Source organism: Oncorhynchus keta, unplaced genomic scaffold (genome assembly GCF_023373465.1).
Source record: "Oncorhynchus keta strain PuntledgeMale-10-30-2019 unplaced genomic scaffold, Oket_V2 Un_contig_22810_pilon_pilon, whole genome shotgun sequence".
Lineage (NCBI taxonomy): Eukaryota > Metazoa > Chordata > Actinopteri > Salmoniformes > Salmonidae > Oncorhynchus > Oncorhynchus keta.
The window spans coordinates 77,501-95,416 of NW_026283064.1; the positions used below are offsets into that span (position 1 = coordinate 77,501).

The window sequence follows — 17,916 nt, forward strand, 5'->3', positions numbered from 1 at the left end:
TTTAGATCTAAATCTGGCATGGCTTTTGATAACCATGGAAATATTTCTCTGACATTTACTAACTGACAAGGTGACTTATCAATAGATTTGCCTGTATTTACCCACCAAAAATGAAATGCTAATTAGCTGCTAATGTGGCTATCATAAAGAACAACAAATGCCATGATGATCTGGACCAGACTGCCTCTCAATCGAGACAAAGGTAAGACACAAATCTCTGGATTAACTGTCTAATGTTAGCAAAATGTTGCAATCAATAAATTGGCTACATTTCTGTAAATAGACCATGCTGTGAACTGTCTTGTACAAGTTTTAAATTGACACAAAACCTGTCAGCAAAGGTGTCAGTCAGAGATGCCATGCAGGAGCTTGTAGGGATTAGTAGTCTTGCATGAAGTCTACTTTGGTGCTAATTAATGTTTTCGAACATCATCAATCACCCTGCCTCTCACTGTCATAAACTGACATTACTAACTGACTCCTATAGTACAGACACCAATCACCCTGCCTCTCACTGTCATAAACTGACATTACTAACTGACTCCTATAGTACAGACACCAATCACCCTGCCCTCACTGTCATAAACTGACATTACTAACTGACCCCTACAGTACAGACACCAATCACCCTGCCTCTCACTGTCATAAACTGACATTACTAACTGACTCCTATAGTACAGACACCAATCACCCTGCCTCTCACCACCCTATAGTACAGACACCAATCACCCTGCCTCTCACTGTCATAAACTGACATTACTAACTCACAGTACAGACACCAATCACCCTGCCTCTCACTGTCATAAACTGACATTACTAACTGACCCCTACAGTACAGACACCAATCACCCTGCCTCTCACTGTCATAAACTGACATTACTGTACAGACACCAATACCCTGCCTCTCACTGTCATAAACTGACATTACTAACTGACCCCTACAGTACAGACACCAATGACCCTGCCTCTCACTGACTACAGACACCAACCACTGACCCCTATAGTACAGACACCACCCTGCCTCTCACTGTCATAAACTAACCCCTACAGTCTCACTGTCATAAACTGTCATACAGACACCAAAGCCTGCCTCTCACTGTCATTATTACTAACTGACCCCTATAGTACAGACACCAATCACCCTGCCTCTCACTGTCATAAACTGACATTACTAACTGACCCCCAGTACAGACACCAATCACCCTGCCTCTCACTGTCATAAACTGACATTACTAACTGACCCCTACAGTCAGACACCAATCACCCTGCCTCTCACCTGACCCCTATAGTACAGACACCAATCACCCTGCCTCTCACTGTCATAAACTGACATTACTAACTGACCCCTACAGTACAGACACCAATCACCCTGCCTCTCACTGTCATAAACTGACATTACTAACTGACCCTACAGTACAGACACCAATCACCCTGCCCATCTGGACAAGAGGAATACCTCTTGTAAGAATTACTGTTCATTGACCATAGCTCAGCATCTAACACCATAGTACCCTCCAAGCTCATCATTTTGCTGGATGCCCTGGGTCTGAACCCCGCCCTGTGAAACTGGGTCCTGGACTTCCTGACGGGCCGCTCCCCAGGTGGTGAAGGTAGGAAACAACACCTCCACTTCGCTGATCCTCAACACAGGTGCCCCACAGGGGTGCGAGCTCAGCCCCCTCCTGTACTCCATGACGGCGTGGCCAAGCAAGCCTCCAACTCAATCCTCAAGTTTCAGTTGGAGGCGATGACGAGACTCTGGGAGTGGTGGTGCCACAAAAAGAACCTCTCATGAAACGTCAAACAAACAAAGGAAATGATTGTGGGGCTTCAGGAAACAGCAGAGGGAGCACATCGAAGTGGAGAAGGTGGAAAGATTTAAGTTCCTCGGCGTACACATCACTGACAAACTGAAATGGTCCACCCAGGGACGAAGGTGCAACAGCGCCTCTTCAACCTCAGGAGGCTGAAGAAATGCGGCTTGTCACCTAAAACCCTCACAAACTTCTACAGATGCACAATTGAGAGCATCCTGTCAGGCTGTATCACCGCCTGGTACGGCAACTGCACCGCCCACAAACGCAGGGCTCTCCAGAGGGTGGTGTGATCTGCCCAACGCATCACCGGGGCAAACTATCTGGCTTCCAAGACACCTACTGCACCCGATGTCACAGGAATGCCAAAAAGATCACCAAGGACAACAATCACCTGACCCACGGCCTGTTCACCTCGCTATCATCCAGAAGGCGAGGTCAGTACAGGTGCATCAAAGCAGGGACCAAAAGACTGAAAAACAACTTCTATCTCAAGGCCATCAGACTGTTAAACAGCCACCACTAACACAGAGAGGCTGCTGCCTATATACACATATGTTTAATTAATTGGCCACTTTATAAATGGAACACTAGTCACTTTAACAATGTCTACATATCTTACATTACCCATCTCATGTGTCTATACTGTTTTCTACTCTATTCTACTGTATCTCAGTCTATGCTGCTCTGGCATTACCCATCTCATGTGTCTATACTGTTTTCTACTCTATTCTACTGTATCTCAGTCTATGCTGCTCTGGCATTACCCATCTCATGTGTCTATACTGTTTTCTACTCTATTCTACTGTATCTCAGTCTATGCTGCTCTGGCATTACATCCAATGTCTCACTGTTTTCTCTATTCTACTGTATCTCTACCCTACTGTTTCTCATGTCATAAACTGACATTCTACTGTAGCTCAGTCTACTCTGCTTCTCTGGCATTACCCTCAGTCTCAAATATTCCATTCCTTTACTTATCTCAGTCTATGTGCTCTGGCATGTGTACTGTTTTCTACTCATTCTATGTTGTGAAATTGCCATCTCATGTGTCTAGCTGTTTCTACTCTATTAGCTGTCTCAGTCTATGCTATTAGCTGTTACCCATCTCATGTGTCTATACTGTTAAGACCCCTATTGACCCTGCACTGTCTATTCTAATGTCTCAGTCTATGCTGCTCTGGCATTACCCAAGCACTGTCATAAACTACTCTATCTACTGTAAGCTCTGTTAAACTGCTCTGGCATTGTGTCCCAAATATTCAAATTCCTTTGACTTAGATGTGTGCCTCTCACTGTCATAAACTATTGTTGACTATTAGCTGTTAGAATTAGCTGTTAAACTACTTACACTGATGTACAGCTGTTAGATATTAGAGTCTATGCTGTTGTCAGACCTAACAAGATCTCTGCATAACATCTGTTAAGCATCTCATGTGTCTATACAGAACCAATTTTCTCACTCTATTACTAACTGATCAGTAAACCTTACCCTGCCCATCTGACAAGAGGTACTGTTTACCTAACAGGATCTAGCATGACCCTACAGGAGGTACTGTTGTTACCTAACAGATCTAGCTTGACTCCCCAGGAGGTACTGTTTTGTTACCTAACTTATCTCAGATCTAGCATGACCACAGGAGGTACTGTTTGTTACCTAGTGGTGGTGCCACAAGATCTAGCTTGATTGTCTGGCTTGACAGGAGGTACTACTGTTGTTACCTAACTGGATCTAGCTGACTGAAATGACAGGAGGTACTGTTGTTACCTAACAAGATCTAGCATGACTGACAGGAGGTACTGTTTTACCTAACAGGATCTAGCTTGATCTACAGGAGGTACTGTTGTTACCTAACAGGATCTAGTCTTGACTACAGGAGGTACTGTTGTTACCTAACAGGATCTAGCTCATGATTCTACAGGAGGTACTTTTGTTACCTAACAAGATCTAGCTATACTGACTATTCTAGGAGGTACTGTTGGCATTACCCATCTCATGTGTCTATACAGGATCTAGCTTGACTACAGGAGGTACTCTTGGTACTGTTTTCTATTCTATTCTACTGTATCTAGCATGATGACAGGAGTTGTCTAATCAGTCTAGCTGTTAGATATTAGCATTACTGTTGTTACTATCTCAGATCTATGCTGCACTGACCTGGTACTGTTGGTCTCTATCTCACTAACAGGATCTCATGATGACAGGAGGTACTGTTGTTCTAATCTAGCATCGAGATCTAGTTAGTCTCTATACCCATCACTGATGACAGGACGTTGTCTACTGTTAATATTACCTACCTGCCTCCACTAGAAGTCCATTCCATCCATCTGTTTAGTCTACAAATGGATTTGATTTCTTTACTGAACAATCTAGCATTGACAGGAGTCTACCTATCTCTACTGAATAACCTGCACCACTGTTGGTACCTAACAGGTCCATTGACCTGTTGTTACCATCTCGTTAGGTCTCTATCTCTACTGAACAGGGTAACCTAACAGGCACACTCCACTGTCCATTCCACCATCTCGTTAGTCTGTATCTCTACTGAATAACCTGCACCTCCACTGTCCATTCCACCATCTCATTAGTCTCTATCTCTACTGAATAACCTGCACCACTCCACTGTCCATTCCACCATCTCATTAGTCTCTATCTCTACTGAATAACCTGCACCTCCACTGTCCATTCCCCATCTCATTAGTCTCTATCTCTACTGAATAACCTGCACCTCCACTGTCCATTCCACCATCTCATTAGTCTCTATCTCTACTGAATAACCTGCACCTCCACTGTCCATTCCACCATCTCGTTAGTCTCTATCTCTACTGAATAACCTGCACCCTCCCTGTCCATTCCACCATCTCATTAGTCTCTATCTCTACTGAATAACCTGCACCACTCCACTGTCCATTCCACCATCTCATTAGTCTCTATCTCTACTGAATATTCCACCTACTGTCCATTCCACATCTCATTAGTCTCTATCTCTACTGAACCTGCACCTCCACCATTCCACCACAGTCTCCACTGTCCATTCCCCCATCTCGTTAGTCTCTATCTCTACTGAATAACCTGCACCACTCCACTGTCCATTCCACCATCTCAGTCTCTCTATCTCTACTGAATAACCTGCACCACCACTGTCCATTCCACCATCTCGTTAGTCTCTATCTCTACTGACCTGCACCTCCACTGTCCATTCCACCATCTGCATTACCTCCACCTGCACCTCCATTCCCCCATCTCGTTAGTCTCTATCTCTACTGAATAACCTGCACCCTCCACTGTCCATTCCACCATCTCATTAGTCTCTATCTCTACTGAACAACCAGCACTCCACCTCCACTGTCCATTCCACCATCTCGTTAGTCTCTATCTCTACTGAATAACCTGCACCACTCCACTGTCCATTCCCCCATCTCGTTAGTCTCTATCTCTACTGAATAACCTGCACCACTCCACCATCTCATTAGTCTCTATCTCTACTGAACAACCAGCCTCCACCTCCACTGTCCATTCCACCATCTCATTAGTCTCTATCTCTACTGAACAACCAGCACTCCACCTCCACTGTCCATTCCACCATCTCATTAGTCTCTATCTCTACTGAATAACCTGCACCTCCACTGTCCATTCCACCATCTCATTAGTCTCTATCTCTACTGAATAACCTGCACCTCCACTGTCCATTCCACCATCTCATTAGTCTCTATCTCTGCTGAAACATTCAGTACTCTACCTCCACTGTCCATTCCACCATTCATTGGTCTCTATCTCTACTGAATAACTTGCTCCACCTCTTACTGTCCATATTCCATCTATTAGTCTCTATCTCTGCTGAATAACCTGCACCTCCACTGTCCATTTCCACCATCTCGTTAGTCTCTATCTCTGGCTGAATAAACCTGCCACTCCACTGTCCATTCCACTATCTTTGGTCTTATCTCTACTGAACAAATTCAGCACTCCACCTCCATCCGTTTTCCACCATCTCATTAGTCTCTATCTCTACTGAATAACCTGCACCTCCACTGTCCATTCCACCATCTCATTAGTCTTCTAGTTCTCATTGAACAAATTCAGTACCTACCTCTTATCAAGGTTCATTCTTACCATTCGTTAGTCTTTCATTACTACTGAATAACTCTGCACTACCTACTGTCTATTCTTCACTATCTTCGTTAGTCTTTATTCTATTGAATAACCAGTAATTTCCACTTCCTCTTACTGTTCATTTTTACTATCTTTGCGCGGGTCTCTATTCTACTGAAGATGCTGCACTGCACCTCCACTGTCTATTCCCATCATTCTCGTTAGTCTTCTATCTCTACTGAATAACCTGCACCACTCCACTGTCCATTCCACCATCTCATTAGTCTCTATCTCTACTGAATAACCTGCCCCACTCCACTGTCCATTCCACCATCTCGTTAGTCTCTATCTCTACTGAATAACCTGCACCACTCCACTGTCCATTCCACCATCTCATTAGTCTCTATCTCTACTGAACAACCAGCACTCCACCTCCACTGTCCAGTTCCACCATCTCATTAGTCTCTATCTCTACTGAACAACCAGCACTCCACCTCCACTGTCCATTCCACCATCTCGTTAGTCTCTATCTCTACTGAATAACCTGCACCACTCCACTGTCCATTCCACCATCTCATTAGTCTCTATCTCTACTGAACAACCAGCACTCCACCTCCACTGTCCATTCCACCATCTCGTTAGTCTCTATCTCTACTGAATAACCTGCACCACTCCACTGTCCATTCCACCATCCCGTTAGTCTCTATCTCTACTGAATAACCTGCACCACTCCACTGTCCATTCCACCATCTCGTTAGTCTCTATCTCTACTGAATAACCTGCACCTCCACTGTCCATTCCACCATCTCATTAGTCTCTATCTCTACTGAACAACCAGCACTCCACCTCCACTGTCCATTCCACCATCTCGTTAGTCTCTATCACTACTGAATAACCTGCACCACTCCACTGTCCATTCCACCATCTCATTAGTCTCTATCTCTACTGAACAACCAGCACTCCACCTCCACTGTCCATTCCACCATCTCGTTAGTCTCTATCACTACTGAATAACCTGCACCACTCCACTGTCCATTCCACCATCTCGTTAGTCTCTATCTCTACTGAACAACCAGCACTCCACCTCCACTGTCCATTCCACCATCTCGTTAGTCTCTATCTCTACTGAAGATGCTGCACTGCACCTCCACTGTCCATTCCACCATCTCGTTAGTCTCTATCTCTACTGAATAACCTGCACCACTCCACTGTCCATTCCACCATCTCGTTAGTCTCTATCTCTACTGAACAACCAGCACTCCACCTCCACTGTCCATTCCACCATCTCGTTAGTCTCTATCTCTACTGAATAACCTGCACCACTCCACTGTCTATTCCACCATCTCATTAGTCTCTATCTCTACTGAACAACCAGCACTCCACCTCCACTGTCCATTCCACCATCTCGTTAGTCTCTATCTCTACTGAATAACCTGCACCACTCCACTGTCCATTCCACCATCTCGTTAGTCTCTATCTCTACTGAACAACCAGCACTCCACCTCCACTGTCCATTCCACCATCTCGTTAGTCTCTATCTCTACTGAAGATGCTGCACTGCACCTCCACTGTCCATTCCACCATCTCGTTAGTCTCTATCTCTACTGAATAACCTGCACCACTCCACTGTCCATTCCACCATCTCATTAGTCTCTATCTCTACTGAATAACCTGCACCTCCACTGTCCATTCCACCATCTCGTTAGTCTCTATCTCTACTGAACAACCTGCACCACTCCACTGTCCATTCCACCATCTCGTTAGTCTCTATCTCTACTGAACAACCTGCACCACTCCACTGTCCATTCCACCATCTCGTTAGTCTCTATCTCTACTGAATAACCTGCACCACTCCACTGTCCATTCCACCATCTCGTTAGTCTCTATCTCTACTGAACATGTCCGTTCCACCATCTCATTAGTCTCTATCTCTACTGAACAACCTGCACCTCCACTGTCCATTCCACCATCTCGTTAGTCTCTATCACTACTGAATAACCTGCACCACTCCACTGTCCATTCCACCATCTCATTAGTCTCTATCTCTACTGAACAACCAGCACTCCACCTCCACTCTCCATTCCACCATCTCGTTAGTCTCTATCACCACTGAATAACCTGCACCACTCCACTGTCCATTCCACCATCTCGTTAGTCTCTATCTCTACTGAACAACCAGCACTCCACCTCCACTGTCCATTCCACCATCTCGTTAGTCTCTATCTCTACTGAAGATGCTGCACTGCACCTCCACTGTCCATTCCACCATCTCGTTAGTCTCTATCTCTACTGAATAACCTGCACCACTCCACTGTCCATTCCACCATCTCATTAGTCTCTATCTCTACTGAATAACCTGCCCCACTCCACTGTCCATTCCACCATCTCATTAGTCTCTATCTCTACTGAACAACCAGCACTCCACCTCCACTGTCCATTCCACCATCTCGTTAGTCTCTATCTCTACTGAACAACCTGCACCACTCCACTGTCCATTCCACCATCTCGTTAGTCTCTATCACTACTGAATAACCTGCACCACTCCACTGTCCATTCCACCATCTCATTAGTCTCTATCTCTACTGGACAACCTGCACCTCCACTGTCCATTCCACCATCTCATTAGTCTCTATCTCTACTGGACAACCTGCACCTCCACTGTCCATTCCACCATCTCATTAGTCTCTATCTCTACTGAATAACCTGCACCACTCCACTGTCCATTCCACCATCTCATTAGTCTCTATCTCTACTGGACAACCTGCACCTCCACTGTCCATTCCACCATCTCATTAGTCTCTATCTCTACTGGACAACCTGCACCTCCACTGTCCATTCCACCATCTCATTAGTCTCTATCTCTACTGAATAACCTGCACCACTCCACTGTCCATTCCACCATTTCGTTAGTCTCTATCTCTACTGAACAACCAGCACTCCACCTCCACTGTCCATTCCACCATCTCATTAGTCTCTATCTCTACTGAATAACCTGCACCACTCCACTGTCCATTCCACCATCTCATTAGTCTCTATCTCTACTGAATAACCTGCACCACTCCACTGTCCATTCCACCATCTCATTAGTCTCTATCTCTACTGAATAACCTGCACCACTCCACTGTCCATTCCACCATCTCGTTAGTCTCTATCTCTACTGAATAACCTGCACCACTCCACTGTCCATTCCACCATCTCGTTAGTCTCTATCTCTACTGAATAACCTCCACCTCCACTGTCCATTCCCCCATCTCGTTAGTCTCTATCTCTACTGAACAACCTGCACCACTCCACTGTCCATTCCCCCATCTCGTTAGTCTCTATCTCTACTGAATAACCTGCACCTCCACTGTCCATTCCACCATCTCATTAGTCTCTATCTCTACTGAACATGTTTCACTTCACCATCTCATTAGTCTCTATCTCTACTGAATAACCTGCACCTCCACTGTCCATTCCACCATCTCATTAGTCTCTATCTCTACTGAATAACCTGCACCACTCCACTGTCCATTCCACCATCTCATTAGTCTCTATCTCTACTGAACAACCAGCACTCCACCTCCACTGTCCATTCCACCATCTCGTTAGTCTCTATCTCTACTGAATAACCTGCACCACTCCACTGTCCATTCCACCATCTCGTTAGTCTCTATCTCTACTGAACATGTCCATTCCACCATCTCGTTAGTCTCTATCTCTACTGAATAACCTGCACCACTCCACTGTCCATTCCACCATCTCGTTAGTCTCTATCTCTACTGAATAACCTGCACCTCCACTGTCCATTCCACCATCTCGTTAGTCTCTATCTCTACTGAATAACCTGCACCACTCCACTGTCCATTCCACCATCTCATTAGTCTCTATCTCTACTGAATAACCTGCACCTCCACTGTCCATTCCACCATCTCGTTAGTCTCTATCTCTACTGAATAACCTGCACCTCCACTGTCCATTCCACCATCTCATTAGTCTCTATCTCTACTGAATAACCTGCACCTCCACTGTCCATTCCACCATCTCATTAGTCTCTATCTCTACTGAATAACCTGCACCTCCACTGTCCATTCCACCATCTCATTAGTCTCTATCTCTACTGAATAACCTGCACCTCCACTGTCCATTCCACCATCTCATTAGTCTCTATCTCTACTGAATAACCTGCACCACTCCACTGTCCATTCCACCATCTCATTAGTCTCTATCTCTACTGAATAACCTGCACCTCCACTGTCCATTCCACCATCTCATTAGTCTCTATCTCTACTGAATAACCTGCACCTCCACTGTCCATTCCACCATCTCATTAGTCTCTATCTCTACTGAATAACCTGCACCACTCCACTGTCCATTCCACCATCTCATTAGTCTCTATCTCTACTGAACAACCAGCACTCCACCTCCACTGTCCATTCCACCATCTCATTAGTCTCTATCTCTACTGAATAACCTGCACCTCCACTGTCCATTCCACCATCTCATTAGTCTCTATCTCTACTGAATAACCTGCACCTCCACTGTCCATTCCACCATCTCATTAGTCTCTATCTCTACTGAACAACCAGCACTCCACCTCCACTGTCCATTCCACCATCTCATTAGTCTCTATCTCTACTGAACAACCAGCACTCCACCTCCACTGTCCATTCCACCATCTCATTAGTCTCTATCTCTACTGAATAACCTGCACCTCCACTGTCCATTCCACCATCTCGTTAGTCTCTATCTCTACTGAACAACCAGCACTCCACCTCCACTGTCCATTCCACCATCTCGTTAGTCTCTATCTCTACTGAACATGTTTCACTTCACCATCTCATTAGTCTCTATCTCTACTGAACATGTCTCACTCCACCATCTCGTTAGTCTCTATCTCTACTGAACATGTTTCACTTCACCATCTCATTAGTCTCTATCTCTACTGAACATGTTTCACTTCACCATCTCGTTAGTCTCTATCTCTACTGAACATGTTTCACTCCACCATCTCGTTAGTCTCTATCTCTACTGAACATGTTTCACTTCACCTCCACTGGTCAGTGTCCCAAATTGCACTCTATATAGTTCCCTACTTTTGACCAGTGGCCATTGGAACGCACCCCTGGTCTCATTTAGGAGTTTCTCGACATGCTGGGTAGACTAGGTAGTGAACCCACCTCTCCCTCTGCTTGAGGAGGCGTAGGGGGAATATCACTGTGTGTAAATGTCTGAAGTCTTCACGTCAGTTTGACATGCTGCTGGACCATGGAGATAAATGATAGATGATTAAACAAGAGGTGGATTGTGAGAAATCTCTCCCGTCTGTCTCTGATGCAGTCCATTACTCCCAATAAGACTGAAGTATTAAAGAAAGCAGCTACTGTCTATCTATCTCTCTGTCTGTCTGTCCGTCCGTCTGTCCGTCACACAGTTCTATACTGTCAGTCAGAGCAGGTCATAAATAGAGGGTTTACGTCCATCAGGTCTAATTGTTGCCTCTGATGCCTGCTGCTCTCTCTGCCTTTCAACACACACACACACACACACACACACACACACACACACACACACACACACACACACACACACACACACACACACACACACACACACACACACACACACACACACACACACACACACACACACACACACACACACACACACACACATCATCCTGCCTCTCTGCCTGTATCTCTCTATCTCAATCATCCCTGCATGCCTGGGCAGAATTCACACACACACACACACACACACACACACACACACACACACACACACACACACACACACACACACACACACACACACACACACACACAATACCGTACAGCCTGAATAAGAACAGCCCTGATCAGTGGGAACACTGAGGTATCAGACAACCGTATGTAGGTTCATCAGTAATTGATAAACCATGGTAGATATTGAACGTGTCCTAAAGCTGCCCACACAGCAGCTCTCCAGTGGAAAGGGGAGAGGATATTGCTTCTGCAGTACAGTGTTCAGACACACACACAGCTCTACGTCAGACCAGGGTTCACATACAAAGAGGGAAAAAGGGGTTTAAACTGGTATGGTAAACAGTACGTACACACACAACCCCCGACCCCACTACACACACAACCTCCCGACCCCCACTACACACACAAACCCCAGACCCCCACTACACACATAACCCCTGACCCCCACTACACACACAACCCCCCCACCCCACTACACACAACCCCGACCCCACTACACACACAACCCCCGAACCCCACTACACACACAAACCCCAAACCCCCACTACACACACAACCCCCCGACCCCCACTACACACACAACCACCCGACCCCACTACTACACACACAACCCCCGACCCCACTACACACACAACCCCCTCCCCCACTACACACACACACCCCCCCGACCCCACTACACACACAACCCCCGACCCCCACTACACACACAACTCCCGGACCCCCACAACACACACAACCCCCGGCCCCACTACACAAACTCCTGACCCCACTACACACACAACCCCCGACCCCCCACTACAACACATAACCCCCGACCCCCACTACACACATAACCCCCGACCCCCACTACACACACAACCCCCCGACCCCCACTACAACACATAACCCCCCGACCCCCACTACACACATAACCCCCTGACCCCCACTACACACACAACCCCTGACCCCCCATCTACACACACATAACCCCCCGACCCCCACTACACAACCCCCCGACCCTCACTACAACACATAACCCCCGCCCCCACTACACACATAACCCCCGGACCCCCACTACACACACAACCCCACCCCACTACAACATGTAACCCCCGTCCCCCCACTACACACATAACCCCCGGACCCCCTACACACACACAACCCCCCCACCCCCACTACAACACATAACCCCCGACCCCCACTACACACATAACTCTCACCCCACTACACACAAACCCCCGACCCCCACATGACCCCCATCAAGACACATAACCCCCTGACCCCCACTACACACACAACCCCCTGACCCCCCACTACACACACAACCCCCTGACCCCCCGACCTCCACTACACACAACCCGACCCCCACTACACACAACCCCCCCGACCCCCACTACACACACAACCCCCGACCTCCACTACACACACAACCCCGACCCCCACTACACACATAAATGACTTGCCCCCACCCCATCCCTCCCAGCCCGCTCACACAACATAACGTTAGCTGAATTTACATGCGGCTGCTGGCGGGTATCTTGCGTCCGTCCCTGAACCAGGTAATCTGTGGTCGTGGGAAGCTGTGGATGCGTGGAGCCTGGATCAGAGCAGCCTCTCCCTGGGACACAGTCTGGGAACAACTCCCCCTCCACAAAATCACCATATCTGGGGGAGGGGGAGAGAGGGAGGGGAGGGGGAGGAGGGGGAGGTAGGGAGGGGGAGACGGGGAATGGGAGAGGGGAGGTAGGGAGGGGGAGAGGGGGAAGGGGGAGGGGGAGAGGGGGAAGGGGAGAGGGGAGGCAGGGGAGGGGGGAGAGGGAAAGGGGAGAGGGGGAGGTAGGGAGGGGAGAGAGGGGGAAGGGGAGCGGGGGAGGGAAAGAGGGGAAGGGGAGAGGGGGAGGGGAGGGGAGGGGGGGGAGGGGGAGGGAGAGGGAAGGGGGAAGGGGGAGGGGGAGGTAGGGGAGGGAGAGGGGGAGGTAGGGAGGGAGAGGGGGAGGTAGGAGATGGGGAGGGGAGGGGGTAAATGGGGAGACGGGAGGGGGGAGGGAGAGGTGGGAGAAGAGCGATAGAAAGTCATTACATTTACATTTACATTTAAGTCATTTAGCAGACGCTCTAAGAAAGTGAGAAATAAATAAGGAAGAAAACCTATATAAGGAAAATATATATATAAATATATATAAAGAAAGAGATGAGAGAGAGATACAGAGAGATACAGAGAGAGAGATACAGAGAGATATACAGAGAGAGAGCAGAGAGAGATGCAGAGAGATATACAGAGAGAGACAGAGAGAGATAGAGAGAGATATACAGAGAGATACAGAGAGATATACAGAGAGATACAGAGAGAGATACAGAGAGATACAGAGAGAGAGATATACAGAGAGATATACAGAGAGAGAGAGATACACAGAAAGATACAGAGAGATACATAGAGAGAGATATACAGAGAAAGAGAGAGAGATACAGAGAGAGAGAGAGATACAGAGAGAGAGAGATACACAGAGAGAAAGATACAGAGAGATACAGAGAGAGATACATAGAGAGATACAGAGAAAGAGAGAGATACAATGGACAGCCACTTACAGGCTGACCTGTGCTTCAGTGCTGCTCTGCATGATGGCTCCTGCTCTGTTCTGACGATGCATCTGTAGAAACCAGCATGGGAGCGGTCCAGAGATGGGATCAATTACCCTAACGGATGGACACACACATGAACATGCACACACAAACACATAAACATACACACAAACACACAAACACATAAACACCGGGCACAGCTATTAGTCATAGTCAATACTTACTACTGTGACAGACACATAGTTTGGGCTTTGTCGTCAACGTACAGAATGTAGTGGCTAAGTAACTACTAGTAACTTAAGTAAGTAACTACTAGTAACTGAAGTTAGTAACGACTAGTAACTGAAGTAAGTAACTACTAGTAACTGAAGTAAGTAACTACTAGTAACTGAAGTAAGTAACTACTAGTAACTGAAGTAAGTAACTACTAGTAACTGAAGTAAGTAACTACTAGTAACTGAAGTAACTACTAGTAACTGAAGTAACTGCTAGTAACTTAAGTAACTGAAGTAAGTAACTGAAGTAAATAACTGAAGTAAGTAACTACTAGTAACAGAAGTAAGTAACTACTAGTAATAACAGAAGTAACTACTAGTAACAGAAGTAAGTAACTACTAGTAACAGAAGTAACTACTAGTAACAGAAGTAAGTAACTACTAGTAACTGAAGTAAGTAACTACTAGTAACTGAAGTAAGTAACTACTAGTAACTGAAGTAAGTAACTACTAGTAACTGAAGTAAGTAACTACTAGTAATTGAAGTAAGTAACTACTAGTAACAGAAGTAAGTAACTGAAGTAAGTAACTGAAGTAAGTAACTACTAGTAACATAAGTAAGTAACTACTAGTAACATAAGTAAGTAACTGAAGTAAGTAAGTACTAGTAACTGAAGTAAGTAACTGAAGTAAGTAACTACTAGTAACAGAAGTAAGTAACTGAAGTAAGTAACTACTAGTAACTGATGTAAGTAACTACTAGTAACTAAAGTAAGTAACTACTAGTAACTGAAGTAAGTAACTACTAGTAACAGAAGTAAGTAACTGAAGTAAGTAACTACTAGTAATTGAAGTAAGTAACTACTAGTAACAGAAGTAAGTAACTGAAGTAAGTAACTACTAGTAACAGAAGTAAGTAACTGAAGTAAGTAACTACTAGTAACTGAAGTAAGTAACTACTAGTAACAGAAGTAAGTAACTGAAGTAAGTAACTACTAGTAACTGAAGTAAGTAACTACTAGTAACTGAAGTAAGTAACTACTAGTAACTGATGTAAGTAACTACTAGTAACTGAAGTAAGTAACTACTAGTAACTGAAGTAACTACTAGTAACTGAAGTAACTGCTAGTAACTAAGTAACTGAAGTGATGTGAACTGAAGTGAATAATTGATGTGAATCGTGACTATGTAACATTGAAGTGAAGTAGCTGATGTAGACATTGAAGTGAATAGTGATGTAGACATTGATGCGAATAGTGATGCTGAACGATCTGCATGTGAATAGTGAATGCTGAACATTCGATGTGAATAAGTGCATGTGAACATTGATCCCTGAATAGTGATGTGAACATTGTATGTGAATAGTGATATGAACATTGATGTGAATAGTGATGTGGACATTGATGTGAACCGTGATGTGAACATTGCTAGTGAATAGTGATATGAACATTTTGACTGAATAGTGATGTGAACATTGATGTGAATAGTGATGTGGACATTGATGTGAATAGTGATGTGAACATTGATGTGAATCGTGATGTGAACATTGATGTGAACATTGATGTGAATAGTGATGTGAACATTGATGTGAATAGTGATGTGAATAGTGATGTGAATAGTGATGTGAATAGTGATGTGAATCGTGATGTGAATAGTGATGTGGACATTGATGTGAATCGTGATGTGAATAGTGATGTGAACATTGATGTGAACATTGATGTGAACATTGATGTGAATCGTGATGTGAATAGTGATGTGAATAGTGATGTGAACATTGATGTGAATAGTGATGTGAACCGTGATGTGGACATTGATGTGAATAGTGATGTGGACATTGATGTGAATAGTGATGTGGACATTGATGTGAATAGTGATGTGGACATTGATGTGAATAGTGATGTGGACATTGATGTGAATAGTGATGTGAACATTGATGTGAATAGTGATGTGAACATTGATGTGAATAGTGATGTGAACATTGATGTGAATAGTGATGTGAACATTGATGTGAATAGTGATGTGAACATTGATGTGAATAGTGATGTGAACATTGATGTGAATAGTGATGTGAATAGTGATGTGAACATTGATGTGAATAGTGATGTGAACATTGATGTGAATAGTGATGTGAACATTGATGTGAATAGTGATGTGAATAGTGATGTGAATAGTGATGTGAACATTGATGTGAATAGTGATGTGAACATTGATGTGAATAGTGATGTGAACATTGATGTGAATAGTGATGTGAACATTGATGTGAATAGTGATGTGAACATTGATGTGAATAGTGATGTGAACATTGATGTGAATAGTGATGTGAACATTGATGTGAATAGTGATGTGAACATTGATGTGAATAGTGATGTGAACATTGATGTGAATAGTGATGTGAACATTGATGTGAATAGTGATGTGAACATTGATGTGAATAGTGATGTGAACATTGATGTGAATAGTGATGTGAACATTGATGTGAATAGTGATGTGAATCGTGATGTGAACATTGATGTGAATAGTGATGTGAACATTGATGTGAATAGTGATATGAACATTGATGTGAATAGTGATATGAACATTGATGTGAATAGTGATGTGAACCGTGATGTGAGACATTGATGTGAATAGTGATGTGAGACATTGATGTGAATAGTGATATGAACATTGATGTGAATAGTGATGTGAACATTGATGTGAATAGTGATGTGAACATTGATGTGAATAGTGATGTGGACATTGATGTGAATAGTGATGTGAACATGTGATGTGAATAGTGATGTGAACATTGATGTGAATAGTGATGTGAACATTGATGTGAATAGTGATGTGAACATTGATGTGAATAGTGATGTGAACATTGATGTGAATAGTGATGTGAATCGTGATGTGAACATTGATGTGAATAGTGATGTGGACATTGATGTGAATAGTGATGTGAACATTGATGTGAATAGTGATGTGAACATTGATGTGAATAGTGATGTGAATAGTGATGTGAACATTGATGTGAATAGTGATGTGAACATTGATGTGAATAGTGATGTGAACATTGATGTGAATAGTGATGTGAACATTGATGTGAATAGTGATGTGAACATTGATGTGAATAGTGATGTGAATAGTGATGTGAACATTGATGTGAATAGTGATGTGAACATTGATGTGAATAGTGATGTGAATAGTGATGTGAATAGTGATGTGAACATTGATGTGAATAGTGATGTGGACATTGATGTGAACATTGATGTGAATCGTGATGTGGACATTGATGTGAATAGTGATGTGAATAGTGATGTGAACATTGATGTGAATAGTGATGTGAACATTGATGTGAATCGTGATGTGGACATCGATATGAATCGTGGTGTGGACATTGATGTGAACCGTGATGTGACTAGTGATGTGTTTAGTGTATATTGATTTGAATAGTGATGTGTTTAGTGTATATTGAGGTGTATACAGGGTATACATCTATGAAAGAGACCTTGGACGCGAGCATAACTCGCTGTTGA

At 44.4% G+C, this 17,916-nt stretch overlaps 1 pseudogene; it reads right to left on the bottom strand.

Annotated features, from left to right (window-relative positions):
* The window catches only part of LOC127921626 (protein sidekick-2-like), a 91,003-nt pseudogene extending 76,746 nt beyond the window's left edge, over window positions 1-14,257 (bottom strand).
* Between the last annotated feature and the right edge of the window lie 3,659 nt (window positions 14,258-17,916).